This window comes from Balaenoptera ricei, chromosome X (assembly GCF_028023285.1).
Source record: "Balaenoptera ricei isolate mBalRic1 chromosome X, mBalRic1.hap2, whole genome shotgun sequence".
NCBI lineage: Eukaryota > Metazoa > Chordata > Mammalia > Artiodactyla > Balaenopteridae > Balaenoptera > Balaenoptera ricei.
In genome coordinates, this window is record NC_082660.1 from 104,364,107 (window position 1) to 104,381,762 (window position 17,656).

Genomic DNA, 17,656 nt, shown 5'->3' on the forward strand with positions numbered 1-17,656 from the left:
CTATCCTTATGCCAATATCACATGTTTTGATTATTATAGCTTTGTAGTAAGTTTTGAATTTGAGAAATGTGAGTCTTCTTACTTTATTCTTCTTTTTCAATATTGTTTTTGGCTTTTCAGGGCCTGTTGGGATCCCATATGAATTTGAGGATCACCTTTTCCATTTATGCAAAAAGGCTGTTGGGCTTTTGATAGGGATTGTGTTGAATCTGCAGTTAGCTTATTTTGGGTAGTATGGATATCATAACAATATTTTCTGTCTATTTTGATCCAATATTATTGGCCTGCCATGCCTGGGTTAGAGTTTCTGCCCAATGAGTGAGAGCTGCTTGCAGTGTGGGAGCCCCCAACCTCTCAGCTACACTTACCTCTTCAACTTAGAGTTGGAAAGAATGAGAAATGCTGGTGACCTGCCTCTCCTACAGAGGTACTGTAAATCCTTAACTGGGAGCCATGGGAAGAGGGATCCCCATCTTCTTTGTGACACCTTCCTGGTGTAGAGCTTCTGTCAAGCATATCTGGTAAGGGGGAGGAAGGGAGTGAGTTGTGGCTGAAGTGCCACAGACTCTCACTGTTCTTATGGACATTTAGTAGATTCTCTTGAATAAATTCTTCTTCATTTGCTGTGTATTCTTAGGACAATTTCCAGAGACTTTATATGGTTATTTTAAAAAATATTTTTTACCAGTTATGTTTTTTTTTCTCCACATGTTGGAATTCTGGAAGTAGAAGTGTCCTCTTATTATACTTTTAATGTTTTGTTTCTGTATTAGTTTCTCCCACTCTTTTCCTGACATTGGTAATTTGTTGTTTCTCTTTTTTCCCCCTTAAGTCTTAGTAATGTATATTAATTTATTAATCCTTTAAAGATTGAACTTTAGACTTTGTTGATTTCCTTTATTGCATTTACTTTTTCTATTTTATTCAACCCTGTTCTTATCTTTATTATTTATTTCCTTCTAGTTTCTTTTATGGCTGATTTGCTGCTTTTTCTACTATCTTGAGATGGTAACTTAGATAACTGAAGTTAAGCCTTTCTTTTTTTTCTAATATACACATTTGTAGCTATATATTTCTAAACACTGCTTTAGCTGCATATCTCAAGCTTTTGACCATATTTTCATTAACCACCTTCTCAAAATATTTTCTATTTTCCACTCTAGTTTCTTCTTTGACCCACAAGATATTTAGAAGTGTATTCCTTAATTTCCAAACACTTTGTAGTATTCTAGTTGAAATTTTTATTGTCTTTAGTTTAATTCCACTATGTTTAAAGAACATATTCTGAATGATTTCAAGCATTTTGTATTTGCTGAAGTTCATTTTACATTCACATTTGTTCAATTTGGGAAAATAGTCCATATGTACTTAAAAACAATGCATATTCTGTTGTAGTTTGTATGTAGTACAAACAAAATTGATTTATTTTTCACATAAAATTTATATATTAAGTCGTTTGTTAATTGTGTTTTTAGGTTTTTCATGCCCTTACAGATTTTTTTTCCTACTTGTACCATGAACTATTTTGAGAGATATATTATAGTGTTCAAAATATCCAACAGTGATGATGGTCAATTTTTCTTCTTGATTTTATCAATGTTTGCTTTTTGTATTTCAAAACTCTGTTATTGGGTGTTTAAAAAATTAGGCAAACCTGCGAAATCTGAGGGAACAGTCCCCAAAGATTACCCTGACATCAGATACCAGCTGTAAGTTCAGGACCCCTGAGGGCTACAAATTCAAGTTTCCCATGATCATTCTCAGGTTCAATAACTCACTAGAATAACTCACAGAACTCAGGAAAATATTATGATTACAGTTTTGTTATAGCAAAAAGGTACAAATTAGAACCAGCCAAAGGAAGAGATGCATAGAGTGAAGTCTGGGAGGGTTCCAAATGTGAAGCTTCCATCTTCCTCAGGGGTGTGTTACCCTCCTGACACCAATGTATGACAATATTAAAAGAATACTGCCAACAAGGGAAGCTGACCCAAGCTTTTGCTATCTAGGGTTTTTAATGGGGCTTGATCACATACTTCCTGCATGGCTGATCTTTATTCTCCAGGCCCCCCATCTTTAGTCTCCAGTTCCTCCACAAGTTAGAACCAATAGAATGTGGCTCATAGCCCCCATCAAAAATCACATTGTTAGACTGTCTGGTGGCCAAAGCCCACAGGCAAACAGAGGCACTCCTACCAGGAAGAACATTCCAGGGACCTAGAGATTACCTCCTAGTAGCTGAGGGCAATGATCAGAACTCTATTTGGGTAAAGTTAATTCTTCACTGCCTAGGTGCTAACATATTTACAATTTTGATATTTTACTTTTAGACTGATCATTTCTGTATTATGAAGTTTCTCAATCTGCTTATCTGATATTAATATAGATATATCAGATATCTTCTGGATAGTGATTCCATAGCCTATCTTTTTTAATCCATGGAACTCTAATCTTTGTCTTATGTGACTACTGGAGAAACTGCTCTGATTTTCAGAGGCATTCTGCTTGTGATTTTAGCCTTCTATCCCATGCATCCCCAATATGCAGCACATATTTTGAGGAGAATTTTGGCTGCATGCTTAACTCCCTTCTCCAAATCTCTGCCCAAAGCAATGCTGATTTCTGTGTCCCCCTGCAGTGGCCCTCTTCTTTGCACTAGGATTTGCAATGGATTTGCAGCCTTCTAGCTGCACTCAGAGCTGACAATTGTTCACAAGTAAATGTGGCAGCAGAGAATATCTCACATCTTCTATCTCCTGAGTCTTACCTTTTTTATTTCTAAACACCTCAGCATCTCTTTGCTGCCTTCTTTCAGATAATTTCAAAAAATTTTCTGGCTCTGCCAGTAACTCCATCCTAATTATAGTGGAAATTCTTTCACAAAGTTGGAGATTTCTTTCATTTTCCCTCCAAATTTTGTTGTCTCCAAGCTAATGCCCCAATTTCTTTTTACCTCAAGTGATATGATTACAAAACCAGTTGCCATTCTAGTTCCCTTTACTGGACATTAGAATTAATCACATTATGCTTGATGTTGGTTTCCATTGAGGTCTGGTCATCTGGAATTTTGTAGCTCCTCATATGATTCTAATTTGCAGCCTAGGTTAAAAACCCCAGATCTAAAGTAATTATAAGAGCACCTGGCAAATATTAAGCATTTGGTAGGTGTTGGTTATTTTCATCGTCTTCAGAAGCTGGGGTAATAGTTTTCTTAGTTTTTTATAAACAATATTGGAAAGTTATCTGTGAATGAAAACTACCTTTCACATATGCTTGTTAACATAACTTCCTTTTTCCAATAGCATTATAGATTTAAGATTTTGTTTTGTTTTCTTTTCTTTACACAGTTTATTCCCACTGTGGTCTACTTTTCTTTACCCTGGCAGGGAAAGGCAAGCTGTAATTCAATACTACTGACCTGATGCATACAGATAAGTATGCAATTTGTTCCAGATTCATTCCATAAACTGTTTTCTAAAAGTATTAAATTCAGAAGTTTTTTTTCTTGTCCCTTTCTGATTTATATAGCTAACTCTAGATGACAGATTAATGGGAAAATCAACCTCCCAGTCCATAGAGAGTCCATGTGCAAGGTCTTGATAACCTCCCACCCACCACAACATTGAAGTCATCTGATTATTATCTTATAATTTACAAAGAGTTCATACAGATTAAAGGGTTTTCAAACTGTAGTCAGATCTTCAAAAACAGCACGGTCTGTAGGAGAAGATAAAAACCCCAAATTATATTTACCTTATTAAGGAGATAAATCATGACACAGAAGGAAAGGTTCTTGCCATATGAGCCCATGATAATCCTCCTAGTGTCCTCCAGAGACTAAGCTTAGTGTCTGGCCCTCTACTAACATATTTTCATCTTATGTGTAGAAAGTAAAACGCCTAAAAGCCTTGAAAATATAAGGATTAATTTTATAAAATATAGGTCTCTTTCAAACATCTCTTCCTAAATTTCAGAGGAAGAGCTCACACATTAGAATTTTCATGTTTTAAGGCCTAGTTTAGCCATATTCCAGAAGAAAAATCTTAGCCAATAGAATATATTTTAAAAAGCCTCTACCTTGTCTAGAAGGTACAACTATGAGTTTTTTGAGTCTTAATTGAAACTCTTGCTGCAGGTTGAAAGAGATGACCTGAAACTGGCAAATCTATTTTATTCAGGTGGAGATACACTATGCTCAGGCAATTCTTTGTGTTATAAATGTCTGAAGGTTTTAAAATCTAAACTACTTGCAAGGAGGTAAGGATAACTAGAGATTCAGCCAGATGAAGAGAGTTACCCTAAATGAATGATTCTCAGTCACAAATGTCTACCACACATGCCTGGAGCCCTTCCCCAGTCATACTGAGTCAGAATCTCTGGGGGTGGGCAAGAATAAATATATTTATAAAAACCCTCAAAGTAGGAGGGGATATGGGGATATATGTATACATATAGCTGATTCACTTTGTTATACAGCAGAAACTACCACACCATTGTAAAGCAATTATACTCCAATAAAGATGTTAAAAAAAAACGCTCAATGTGATTTCCGTAGACTACAGCTGGAAAAGAGTTGAGTTATTCAGTAAAGTCTCAGTAGGAGATAAAATATTTACTCCAACTGCAGTAAGTGCAGAGCCCTATAGTACAGTGCTAGTGACCATCCTCCAGGGTGAAATCGATCCATTAATCAACAATCTTCAGGATGTTAATTTAACTGTGAGCTCACCTCGTCATATCATTTAACTCATATTTTCCCATTTCATTTGTGAATATATAAAAAATTATTTACCAAATGCTTTGGCAAGCCCAGGTACATTATGTTTGTTAATACCAGTTTAGTAACCTTATTTTAAAAGGAAGTGTTATCTGAAACTTACTTTCAAAAGGTTCAGAAAAAAAGAAAAGAAAAAAAATATATATATATAAAAAGAGAATACACACACATAGAAAGAGAGAGAGAAAGCAAATATGGCAAATTGTTAACATTTGGAGAATCTGAATGAAATATAAATGGGTTCATTGAATTATTCTTTCAACTTTTCTATATCTTTTCAATTTTTCAAAATAAAAAGTTGGGGACAGATGAATGGATAAAGAAGATATGGCACATATATACAATGGAATATTACTCAGCCATAAAAAGAAATGAAATTGAGTTATTTGTAGTGAGGTGGATGGACCTAGAGTCTGTCATACAGAGTGCAGTAAGTCAGAAAGAGAAAAACAAATACCGTATGCTAACACATATATATGGAATATAAAAAAAAAAAAAATGTTCTGAAGAACCTAGGGGCAGGACAGGAATAAAGACGCAGATGTAGAGAATGGACTTGAGGACACCAGGAGGGGGAAGGGTAAGCTGGGACGAAGTGAGAGAGTGGCATGGACTTATATATACTACCAAATGTAAAATAGATAGCTAGTGGGAAGCAGCTGCATAGCACAGGGAGATCAGCTCTGTGCTTTGTGACCACCTAGAGGGGTGGGATAGGGAGGGTGGGAGGGAGACGCAAGAGGGAGGAGATATGGGGATATATGTATATGTATAGCTGATTCACTTTGTTATAAAGCAGAAACTAACACACCATTGGTAAAGCAATTATACTCCAATAAAGATGTTAAAAAAAAAAAGAAAAAGAGAAAAAAAAGTTGGGGAAATGAAAAAAGTGGGGGAATGAAATCTAATAGGATTAGTTACTGATAAATCCACTCTGTTTCTTCATGAATATTGCTTTTCTTTTCAAGTGTTTGAAGATCAATCTTTTATAACTATTCTGAGATCCAACTTTTCTCCAGTTTTGAAAATTAAAGCATTTGCCCATATTCAAATTCATATTTCCTATCCTTTATTTATTGGGTACAAATCTTTATCAGGCACCATGCTGGGTATAGAGTGATAACAAAAGACACAATTCCTGTCCTACTATCTTGTAACCTGTATAACCTCTGTCTTTCTTCTTGATTTCTCCAAAAACTATACCATTTACACTTCCCCAAGTAAACCCTGCACTCTTCCACTTCAATACTCCGATGCGAGACTGGGGGATTTTCATCCACTTAGGGTATCCTTCCACTTCATTGCTACCTTTTGAAGTCTTACCCATTTTCAAAGTCCATACTAGGTAAAACATTCACTATACTCCTTCTTGAGATCTCATAGGAGGAATTGATTTCTCTTTCTCCTAACCCAAACTAGCAATTTTTACATATATACATCACAAATTGCTTTGTAGTTTAGTTTTGAAAATGTCTCAACCAGATTATGAACCCTAGAGGGAAGTGACTCTGTTTTATTGATCTTTTGCATTGCCAAACAGATTCTAACACTGCCTAATACACACAGGCATACCTTGGAGATACTGTGAGTTCGTTTCCAAACCACCACAGTAAACTGAATTTTGCAATAAAGTGAGTCACATGAATTTTTTGGCCTCCCAAGTGCACATAAAAGTTATGTTTACACTATACTGTAGTCTATTAAGTATGCAGTAGCATAATGTCTAAAAAATGTACATACCTTAATTAAAAAAATATTTTAAAATAAGCCAGTACGTAGATTAAAAGCCAAAATATTGTAAAAGCAACTATAACTACCATAAACAGTACAGGGATAAGCATGAAGAGGTAAAATAGGATATCAAACTTGGGGGGGGGTAAAAAAATGTAGATCTTTTAGAATGTGTTTGAACTTATAATATGACTATCAGTTTAAATCAAGTAGATATAATTATGGGTCAACATGTATGAAACCTATGGTACTCACAAATCAAAAACCTACAATAAATACACAAAAACTAAAAAGAAAGGAACACAAGCATATTACTAAAGAAAATCATCAAACCACAAGGGAAGAAAAAAAAAGAATAAATGAATAAAGAAGAACTGCAAAAACAACCAGAAAACAGGTAATAAAATGGCAGTAATTACATACCTATCAATAATTACTTTAAATGTCAATGGAATAAATGCTTCTAAGGTAAGAGTGAGGATTACAGGATATAATGAATATAAAGTACTTAAAATAATACCTGGCACATAATAAACTTTTATTATTAGAAATAATGACGAATTTTGAGATGAGATTTTCAGGACTGGAGATCCTGCAAAAGTGAGTGAGTAGTGATGTGTCAAAGAAATATAATCGAAACTGTCAAAACTACTCTGTTTTAATCCTAGCCTTTGATAACCTGAGGAAACATGTAAAATATAGATCATACATACTTCATAGGACTGCTGTAAAAATTACAAGAAATATTTCATGCAGAGCACTTTAGCTTAACACCTGCCTTATTGTAAGCTCTCAATAAATATTAGCTATTATTATTTTTGTTATTAATAAAGAAATATTAATGAAAGAGACTTCCATTTTTGAAGCTTTGAGGATTCTAATGCTAAAACCTTAAAGCAGTAATTTATTTTAGACATGACATTAATCTAGGATTGTTGCTTCTCCTCTATAATTAACACCACTTGGTTATATAATTCCAGAATTGTTTATTCCTTCTGGAAATTGTTTTAGCAAACAGCTTTCTGATTCATAAGTAAAATCTCTGTAATTATATTACTCCCTTTTTAGAACGTTTCAGAGTCCCAAAAATTCACATTCAGTAATGCAAGTTGACAAATCATCTTAACTTATGCAAAATACATTTACACTTAGCTAGGAGATTAACACAGTTGTACTTTGATCTGATTGCCCAAAGGAAAAAGGAAGAAATGTACCTCCTCTCTCTCTCTCTCTCTCTCTTTTTTATTATTGAGAGTCATCTATGGTGAAAGAGGTTCCATTACCTTGACTAATAATAGGTGTGAAAATAGTATATGAAATGACTTGCATTATATTCTGGAAGCTATTTTTCATTTAAAAAAAGCTTTTTAAAAAGCTATAAAATAAGAAATGTTCAATGCAGGACCTTAGCAAATCTAGAAGTTCAAAAGAAAAAAATTGCCTGTAATCCCACTATCCTAAGATACTCTTAATAGTATTTTAATGTATGTTCTTTTAGGCTGTTTTTTTCTGTGTATATTTTCTTTAGCAAAATGGTTTATTTTGTGCATACTCTTTTGTAGCAAAATTTTTTTCTCTAGGTAGTATATTGTGATCATTTTCCCATGCCGATACATATTCTTCTACAACATTTTTATTTAATTTATTTACCTATTTATTTATTTAATTTTATTTCTCCCCACCCCCACCCCTCACCTCTGGCAACACCAAATTTTTTCTCTGTATCTATGAGCTTGTTTGTTTGTTTGGGATTTTTTTGAATTTTATTTATTTTTTATACAGCAGGTTCTTATTAGTTATCCATTTTATACATATTAGTGCATACATGTCAATCCCAGTCTCCCGATTGATCCCACCACCCCCCACCACCACTTTCCCCCCTTGGTGTTCATACGTTTGTTCTCTACATCTGTGTATCAATTCTGCCCTGCAAACTGGTTCATCTGTACCATTTTTCTAGGTTCCACATATATGCATTAATGTATGATATCTGTTTTTCTCTTTCTGAATGACTTCACTTTATATGACAGTCTCTAGATCCATCGACGCCTGTACAAATGAAACAAAATTGTTCCTTTTTATGGCTGAGTAATATTCCATGGTATATATGTACCACATCTTCTTTATCCATTCATCTGTCGATGGGCATTTAGGTTGCTTCCATGACCCAGCTATTGTAAATAGTGCTGCAATGAACATTGTGGTACATGTCTCTTTTTGAATTATGGATTTCTCTGGGTATATGCCCCATAGTGGGATTGCTGGGTCATATGGTAATTCTGTTTTTAGTTTTTTGAGGAACCTTCTTACTGTTCTCCATAGTGTCTGTATCAATTTACACTCCCACCAACAGTGCAAGAGGGTACCCTTTTCTCCACACCCTCTCCAGCATTTGTTGTTTGTCGATTTTCTGATGATGCCCATTCTAACTGGTGTGAGGTGATACCTCATTGTGGTTTTGATTTGCATTTCTCTAATAATTAGTGATGTTGAGCACTTTTTCATGTGCTTCTTGGCCATCTGTATGTCTTCTTTGGAGAAATGTCTATTTAGGTCTTCTGCCCATTTTTGGATTGGGTTGTTTGTTTTTTTTAATATTGAGCTGCATGAGCTGTTTATATATTTTGGAGATTAATCCTTTGTCCATTGATGCATTTGCAAATATTTTCTCCCATTCTGAGGGTTGTCTTTTCGTCTTGTTTGTAGTTTCCTTTGCTGTGCCAAAGCTTTGAAGTTTCATTAGGTCCCATTTGTTTATTTTTGTTTTTATTTCCATTACTCTAGGAGGTGGATCAAAAAAGATCTTGCTGTGATTTATGTCAGAGAGTGTTCTTCCTATGTTTTCCATTAAGAGTTTTATAGTGTCCGGTCTTACATTTAGGTGTCTAATCCATTTTGAGTTTATTTTTGTGAATGGTGTTAGGGAGTGTTCTAATTTCATTCTTTTACATGTAGCTGTCCAGTTTTCCCAGCACCACTTATTGAAGAGACTGTCTTTTCTCCATTGTATATCCTTGCCTCCTTTGTCATAGATTAGGTGACCATAGGTGCGTGGGTTTATCTCTGGGCTTTCTATCCTGTTCCATTGATCTATGTTTCTGTTTTTGTGCCAGTACCATATTGTCTTGAAGACTGTAGCTTTGTAGTATAGTCTGAAGTCAGGGAGTCTGATTCCTTCAGCTCCATTTTTTTCCCTCAAAACCACTTTGGCTATTTGGGGTTTTTTGTGTCTCCATACAAATTTTAAGATTTTTTGTTCTAGTCCTGCAAAAAATGCCATTGGTAATTTGATAGGGATTGCATTGAACTGGTAGATTGCTTTGGGTAGTATAGTCATTTTCACAATATTGATTCTTCCAATCCAAGAACATGGTATATCTCTCCATCTGTTGGTATCATCTTTAATTTATTTTTTCAGTGTCTTATTGTTTTCTGCATACAGGTCTTTTGTCTCCCTAGGTAGGTTTATTCCTAGGTATTTTATTCTTTTCATTGCAATGGTAAATGGGAGTGTTTCCTTAATTTCTCTTTCAGATTTTTCATCATTAGTGTATAGGAATGCAAGAGATTTCTGTGCATTAATTTTGTATCCTGCAACTTTACCAAATTCGTTGATTAGCTCTAGTAGTTTTCTGGTGGCATCGTTAGGATTCTCTATGTATAGTATCATGTCATCTGTAAACAGGGACAGTTTTACTTCTTCTTTTCCAATTTGTATTCCTTTTATTTCTTTTTCCTCTCTGATTGCCATGGCTAGGACTTCCAGAACTATGTTGAATGATAGTGGTGAGAGTGGGCATCCTTGTCTTGTTCCTGATCTTAGAGGAAGTGCTTTCAGTTTTTCACCATTGAGAATGGTGTTTGCTGTGGGTTTCTCATATATGACCTTTATTATGTTCAGGTAGGTTCCCTCTATGCCCACTTTCTGGAGAGTTTTTATCATAAATGGGTGTTGAATTTTGTCAAAAGCTTTCTCTGCATCTATTGAGATGATCATATGGTTTTTCTTCTTCAATTTGTTAATATGGTGTATCACATTGATTGATTTGCATATATTGAAGAATCCTTACATCCCTGGGATAAAACCCACTTGATCATGGTGTATGATCTTTTTAATGTGTTGTTGTATTCTGTTTGATAGTATTTTGCTGGGGATTTTTGCATCTATATTCATGAGTGATATTGGTCTGTAATTTTCTTTTTCTGTAGTATCTTTGTCTGGTATTGGTATCAGGGTGATGGTGGCCTCATAGAAAGCATTTGGGAGTGTTCCTTCCTCTGTAATTTCTTGGAAGAGTTTGAGAAGGATGGGTGTTAGCTCTTCTCCAAATGTTTGGTAGAATTCACCTGTGATGCCATCTGGTCCTGGACTTTTGTTTGTTGGAAGATTTTTAATGACAGTTGCAGTTTCATTACTTGTGATTGGTCTGTTCATATTTTCTATTTCTTCCTGGTTCAGTCTTGGAAGGTTATACCTTTCTAAGAATTTGTCCATTTCTTCCAGGCTGTCCAGTTTATTGGCATACAGTTGCCTGTAGTAGTCTGTTACGATGCTTTGTATTTCTGCAGTGTCTGTTGTAACTTCTTGTTTTTCATTTCTAATTTTCTTGATTTGAGTTCTCTGCCTCTTTTTCTTGATGAGTCTGGCTAATGGTTTATCAATTTTGTTTATCTTCTCAAAGAACCAGCTTTTAGTTTTATTGATCTTTGCTATTGTTTTCTTTGTTTCTATTTCATTATTTCTGATCTGATCTTTATGATTTCTTTCCTTCTGCTAACTCTGGGTTTTGCTTGTTCTTCTTTCTCTAGTTCCTTTAGGTGTAAGGTTAGATTGTTTATGTGAGGTGTTTGTTGTTTCTTGAGGTAGGATTGTATTGCTATAAGCTTCCCTCTTAGGACTGCTTTTGCTGAATCCCATAGGTTTTGGATTGTCGTGTTTTCATTGTCATTTGTCTCTAGGTAGTGTTTGATTTCCTCTTTGATTTCTTCAGTGATCTCTTGGTTATTTAGTAACGTATTGCTTAGCCTCCATGTGTTGGTGTTTTTTACGTTTCCTTCCCTGTAATTCATTTCTAATCTCATAGCGTTGTGGTCAGAAAAGATGCTTGATATGATTTCAATTTTCTTAAATTTACTGAGGCTTGATTTGTGATCCAAGATGTGATCTATCCTGGAGAATGTTCCGGGTGCACTTGAGAAGAAAGTGTAATCTGCTGTTTTTGGATGGAATGTCCTATAAATATCAATTAAATCTATCTGGTCTGTTGTGTCATTTGAAGCTTCTGTTTCCTTATTTATTTTCATTTTGATTGATCTGTGCATTGCTGTAAGTGAGGTGTTAAAGTCCCCCACTATTATTGTGTTACTGTCGATTTCCTCTTTTATAGCTGTTAGCAGTTGCCTTATGTATCGAGGTGCTCCTATGTTGGGTGCATATGTATTTATAATTGTTATATCTTCTTGGATTGATCCCTTGATCATTATGTAGTGTCCTTCCTTGTCTCTTGTAACATTCTTTATTTTAAAGTCTATTTTATCTGATATGAGTATTGTTACTCCAGCTTTCTTTTGATTTCCATTTGCATGGAATACCTTTTTCCATCCCTTCACTTTCAGTCTGTATGTGTCCCTAGGACTGAAGTGGGTGTCTTGTAGACAGCATATATATGGGTCTTGTTTTTGTATCCATTTAGCAAGCCTGTGTCTTTTGGTTGGAGCATTTAATCCATTCACGTTTAAGGTAATTATCGATATGTGTGTTCCTCTTACCATTTTCTTAATTGTTTTGGGTTTGTTTTTGTAGTTCCTTTTCTTCTCTTGTGTTTCCCACTTAGAGAAGTTCCTTTAGCATTTGTTGTAGAGCTGGTTTGGTGGTTCTGAATTCTTTTAGCTTTTGCTTGTCTGTAAAGTTTTTGATTTCTCCATCGAATCTGAAGGAGATCCTTGCCGGGTAGAGTAATCTTGATTGTAGGTACTTCCCTTTCATCACTTTAAATATGTCATGCCCCTCCCTTCTGGCTTGTAGAGTTTCTGCTGAGAAATCAGCTGTTAACCCTATGGGACTTCCGTTGTATATTATTTGTCGTTTTCCCCTTGCTGCTTCAATGATTTTTCTTTGTCTTTAATTTTTGCCAATTTGAATACTATGTATTTCGGCATGTTTCTTCTTAGATATTTCCTGTATGGGACTCGCTACCCTTCCTGGACTTGGGCGACTATTTCCTTTCCCATGTTAGGGAAGTTTTCAACTATAATCTCTTCAAATATTTTCTCGGGTCCTTTCTCTCTCTCTTCTCCTCTGGGACCCCTATAATGTGAATGTTATTGCGTTTAATGTTGTCCCAGAAGTCTCTTAGGCTGTCTTCATTTCTTTTCATTCTTTTTTCTTTATTCTGTTCCACAGCAGTGAATTCCACCATTCTGTCTTCCAGGTCACTTATCCGTTCTTCTGCCTCAGTTATTCTGCTATTGATTCCTTCTAGTGTAGTTTTTGTTTCAGTTATTGTATTGTTCATCTCTGTTTGTTTGTTCTTTAATTCTTCTAGGTCTTTGTTAAACATTTCTTGCATCTTCTCGATCTTTGCCTCCATTCTTTCTCCGAGGTCCTGGATCATCTTCACTATCATTATTCTGAATTCTTTTTCTGGAAGGTTGCCTATCTCCACTTCATTTAGTTGTTTTTCTGGGGTTTTATCTTGTTCCTTCATCTGGTACATAGCCCTCTACCTTTTCATCTTGTCTGTCTTTCTGTGAATGTGGTTTTTGTTCCACAGGCTGCAGGATTGTTGTTCTTCTTGCTTCTGCTGTCTGCCCTCTGGTGGATGAGGCTATCTAAGAGGCTTGTGCAAGTTTCCTGATGGGAGGGACTGGTGGTGGGTAGACCTGGGTGTTGCTCTGGTGGGCAGAGCTCAGTAAAACTTTAATCTGCTTGTTTGCTGATGGGTGGGGCTGTGTTCCCTTCCTGTTGGTTGTTTGGCCTGAGGTGACCCAACACTGGAGCCTATCTGGCTCTTTGGTGGGGCTAATCGTGGACTCTGGGAGGGCTCACACCAAGGAGCACTTCCCAGAACTTCTGCTGCCAGTGTCCTTGTCCTCACGGTGAGCCACAGCCACCCCCCGCCTCTGCAGGAGACCCTCCAACACTAGCAGGTAGGTCTGGTTCAGTCTCCTCTGGGGTCACTGCTCCTTCCCCTGGGTCCTGATGTGCACACTGCTTTGTGTGTGTCCTCCAAGAGTGGAGTCTCTTTTTCCCCCAGTTCAGTCAGAGTCCTGCTATTACATCCCACAAGCCTTCGAAGTCTGATTCTCTAGGAATTCCTCCTCCTGTTGCCGGACCCCCATGTTCGGTAGCCTGACGTGGGGCTCAGAACTTTCACTCCAGTGAGTGGACTTCTGTGGTATAAGTCTTCTCCAGTTTGTGAGTCACCCACCCAGCAGTTATGGGATTTGATTTTATTGTGATTGTGCCCCTCCTGCCTTCTCATTGGGGCTTCTCCTTTATCTTTGGATGTGGGATATCATTTTTGGTGAGTTCCAGTGTCTTCCTGTCGATGATTGTTCAGCAGTTAGTTGGATTCTGGTGCTCTTGCAAGAGGGAGTGAGAGCACGTCCTTTTACTCTGCCATCTGGAACCAATCTCTGTTTGTTTGTTTTTATTTTTATTTATTTTTGGCCATACCCCACAGCATGGGGAACTCCCCTGACCAGGGATCGAACCTGTGCCCCCTGCATTGGGAGCACAGTCTTAACCACTGTACCACCAGGAAGCCCTGTTTGTTTTTAGATTCCACATATAAAAGAGAGCATGTAGTATTTGTCTCTCTCTGTCGGACTTTTTTCGCTTAGCATAATGCCCTCAAGGTCTATCCATGTTGTCTCAGATGGCAAGATTTCATTTTTTTATGGCCGAATAGTATTCCTTTGTATATATATACCACACTTTCTTTATCCAGTCATCCGTTGTTTTTTTTTTTAATCCAGTCATCTATTGATGAATACTTAGGTTTTCATATCTTGGCTATTGTAAATAATGCTGCAATGAACATGGTGGTGCATATATTTTTTTGGAGTTAATGTTTTTGTTTACTTCAGAAAAATTACCAGAACTAGAACTGCTGGATCATATAGTAGTTCTCTTTTTAATTTTCTGAGAAATCTCCATACTGTTTTCCCTAGTGGTTTCACCAATTTACATTCCCACCAAAGGGGCTCTTTTTCCCTTTTTTCCAGATCATTGTCAACAGTTGTTATTTGTTATCTTTTTGATAATAGCCATTTTGACAGGTGTGAAGTGTTATCTCATTGTGGTTTTGATTTGCATTTCCCTGATGATTAATGATGTTGCGCATCTTTCCATTTACCTGTTGGCCATCTGTATGCCTTGTTTGGAAAAATGTCTATTCAAACCTTCTGCCCATTTTTAAATCAGATTGTTTATTTGTTGTTTGCTATTGAATTGTATGAGTTCTTTATATATTATATTTTGGATATTAACTGCTTGTTGGTCATACGATTTGTAAATATTTTCTCCCATTTAGTAGGTTGCCTTTTCATTTTGTTGATGGTTTCCTTCACTGTGCAGAAGCTTTTTAGTATGATGTAGTCCCACTTATTTATTTTTGCTTTTGTTGCTTTTGCTTTTGGTGTCAGATTCAGAAAAAAATCATCACCAAGATCTATGTCAGGGAGATTACAGCCTAAGTTTTCCTTTTAGGAATTTTATCACTTCAGGTCTTATGTTGAAGTCTTTAATCAATTTTGAGTTAATTTTTGTATATGGTATAAAATAATGGTCGAAATTAATTCTTTTGCATGTGGCTGTCCAGTTTTCCCAACAGCATTTATTGAAGAGACTATCCTTTCCCCATTGTATATTCTTGGCTCTTTGTCATGAATTAATTGACCATATATGCACAGGGTTATTTCTGGGCTCTCTATTCTGTTCCATTGGTCTATGTGTCTGTTTTATGCCAACACTGTACTGTTTTAACGACTATAGATTTGTAATATAGTTTGCTATCAGGGAAGGTGATGCCTCCAGCTTTGTTCTCCTTTCTCAAGATTGCTTTGGCTATTCAGGGTCTTTCATGGTTCCATACAAATTTTAGAATATTTTTTCCATTTCTTTGAAATATGCCATTGGACGTTTGATAGGGATTGCAGTGAATCTGTAGATTGCTTTGGGTAGTATGCACATTTTAACAATATTGATTTTTCAAATCCATGAGCACAGAATATCTTTCCATTCATTTGTGTCTTCAATTTCTTTCATTAATATATTGTAGTTTTCAATATAGAGCTCTTTCACTTCCTTGGTTAAACTTATTCCTAGGTGTTTATTCTTGATGCAATTGTAAATGGGATTGTTTTCTTAATTTCTTTTTCTGATAGTGTGTTATTAGTGTAAAAAGGCACAACAGCTTTTTGCATATTGATTTTGTATCCTGTGAGTTTAGTGAGTTTGTTTATTAGTTCTAACAATTTTTTGATGGAGTCTAAGGTTTTTATATATGTCTTCTGCAAATAGGGACTGTTTTACCTCTTCCATTTTAGTGTGCATACTGTTTATTTCTTTTTCATGCCTAACTGCTCTGGCTAGGACTTTTTCTTTCTTTCTTTCTTTCTTTTCTTTCTTTCTTTCCTTTTTTATTGGGGTATGGTTGTTTTACAATGTTCTGTTAGTTTCTACTGTACAGCGAAGTGAAGTAGAGTACCCTGTGCTATACAACAGGTTCTCATTGGTTATCTATTTTATACATATTAGTGTATATATGTCAATCCCAATCTCCCGATTTGTCCCACTTCCCCCATCCCCCCTTGGTGTCCATACGTTTGTTCTCTACATCTGTGTCTCTATTTCTGCCTTACAAACTGGTTCATCTGTACCATTTTTCTAGATTCCACATATATGTGTTAATATACGATATTTGTTTTTCTCTTTCTGACTTACTTCACTCTGTATGACAGTCTTTCTTTCTTCCTTCATTCCTTCCTCCCTCCCTCCCTCTCTCTCTCTTTCTTTTTCTTTCTTTCTTTCTTTCTTTCTCTCTTTCTTTCTTTCTCTCTCTCTTTCTTTCTTTCTTTTTTCTTTCTTTCTCTCCCTTCCTTCCTTCCTTCCTCCCTTCCTCCCTCCCTCTTTCCCTTCCTTCCTTCCTTCCTCCTTTCCTTTCCTTTACTATTTTTTTTCTTTTTCTCTTTTTTTATTGAGGTATGGTTGATTTACAATATTATATTAGCTTTAGTGGTACAACATACTGATTCAAAATTTTTACAGATTATACTCTATTTTAAGTTATTATAAAATATTGGCTATGCTCCCTGTTCTCTATAATATATACTTGTAGCTTATTTATTTTATACATAGTAGTTTGTATGTCTTAATCCCCTATTCCTATCTTGCCCTTCTCCCCACTGGTAACCACTAGTTTGTTCTCTATATCTGTAAGTCTATTTCTGTTTTGTTATATTCATTCATTCGTTTTATTTTTTAGACTCCCCATATAAGTGATAACGTACAGTATTTGTCTTTCTCTGAGTTATTTCACAGCATAATACTCTCTAGGTCCATCCACATTGTTGCAAATGGCAAAATTTCATCATTTGTTATGGAGAGTAATATTCCAGTGTGTGTGTGTGTGTGTGTGTGTGTGTGTGTGTGTGTGTGTTCATGTGTGTATACCACCACATCTTCTTTATCCATTCATCTGTTGATGGACATTTCATCTGCTTCTGTATCTTGCCTATTGTAAATAATGTTGTTGTGAACATTGGGGTGAATGTATCTTTTCCAATTAGTGTTTTTTTTCTTTGGCTATATACCCAGGAGTAGAATTGCTGGATCATATGGTAACTCTATTTTTAATTTTTTGAGGAAACTCCATACTGTTTTCCATAGTGATTACACCAATTTACTTTTCCATCAACAGTGTACAAAGGTTCTCTTTTCTCCACATCCTTGCCAACATTTATTTGTGGTCTTTTTGATGATAGCCATTCTGACAGGTGTGAGGTCATAGCTCATTGTGGTTTTGATTTGCATTTCCCTGATGATTAGCGATACTGAACATCTTTTCATGTGCCTGTTGGCCATCTGTATGTCTTTTTTGGAAAAATGTTTATTCAGGTCTTCTGCCCATTTTTTAATTG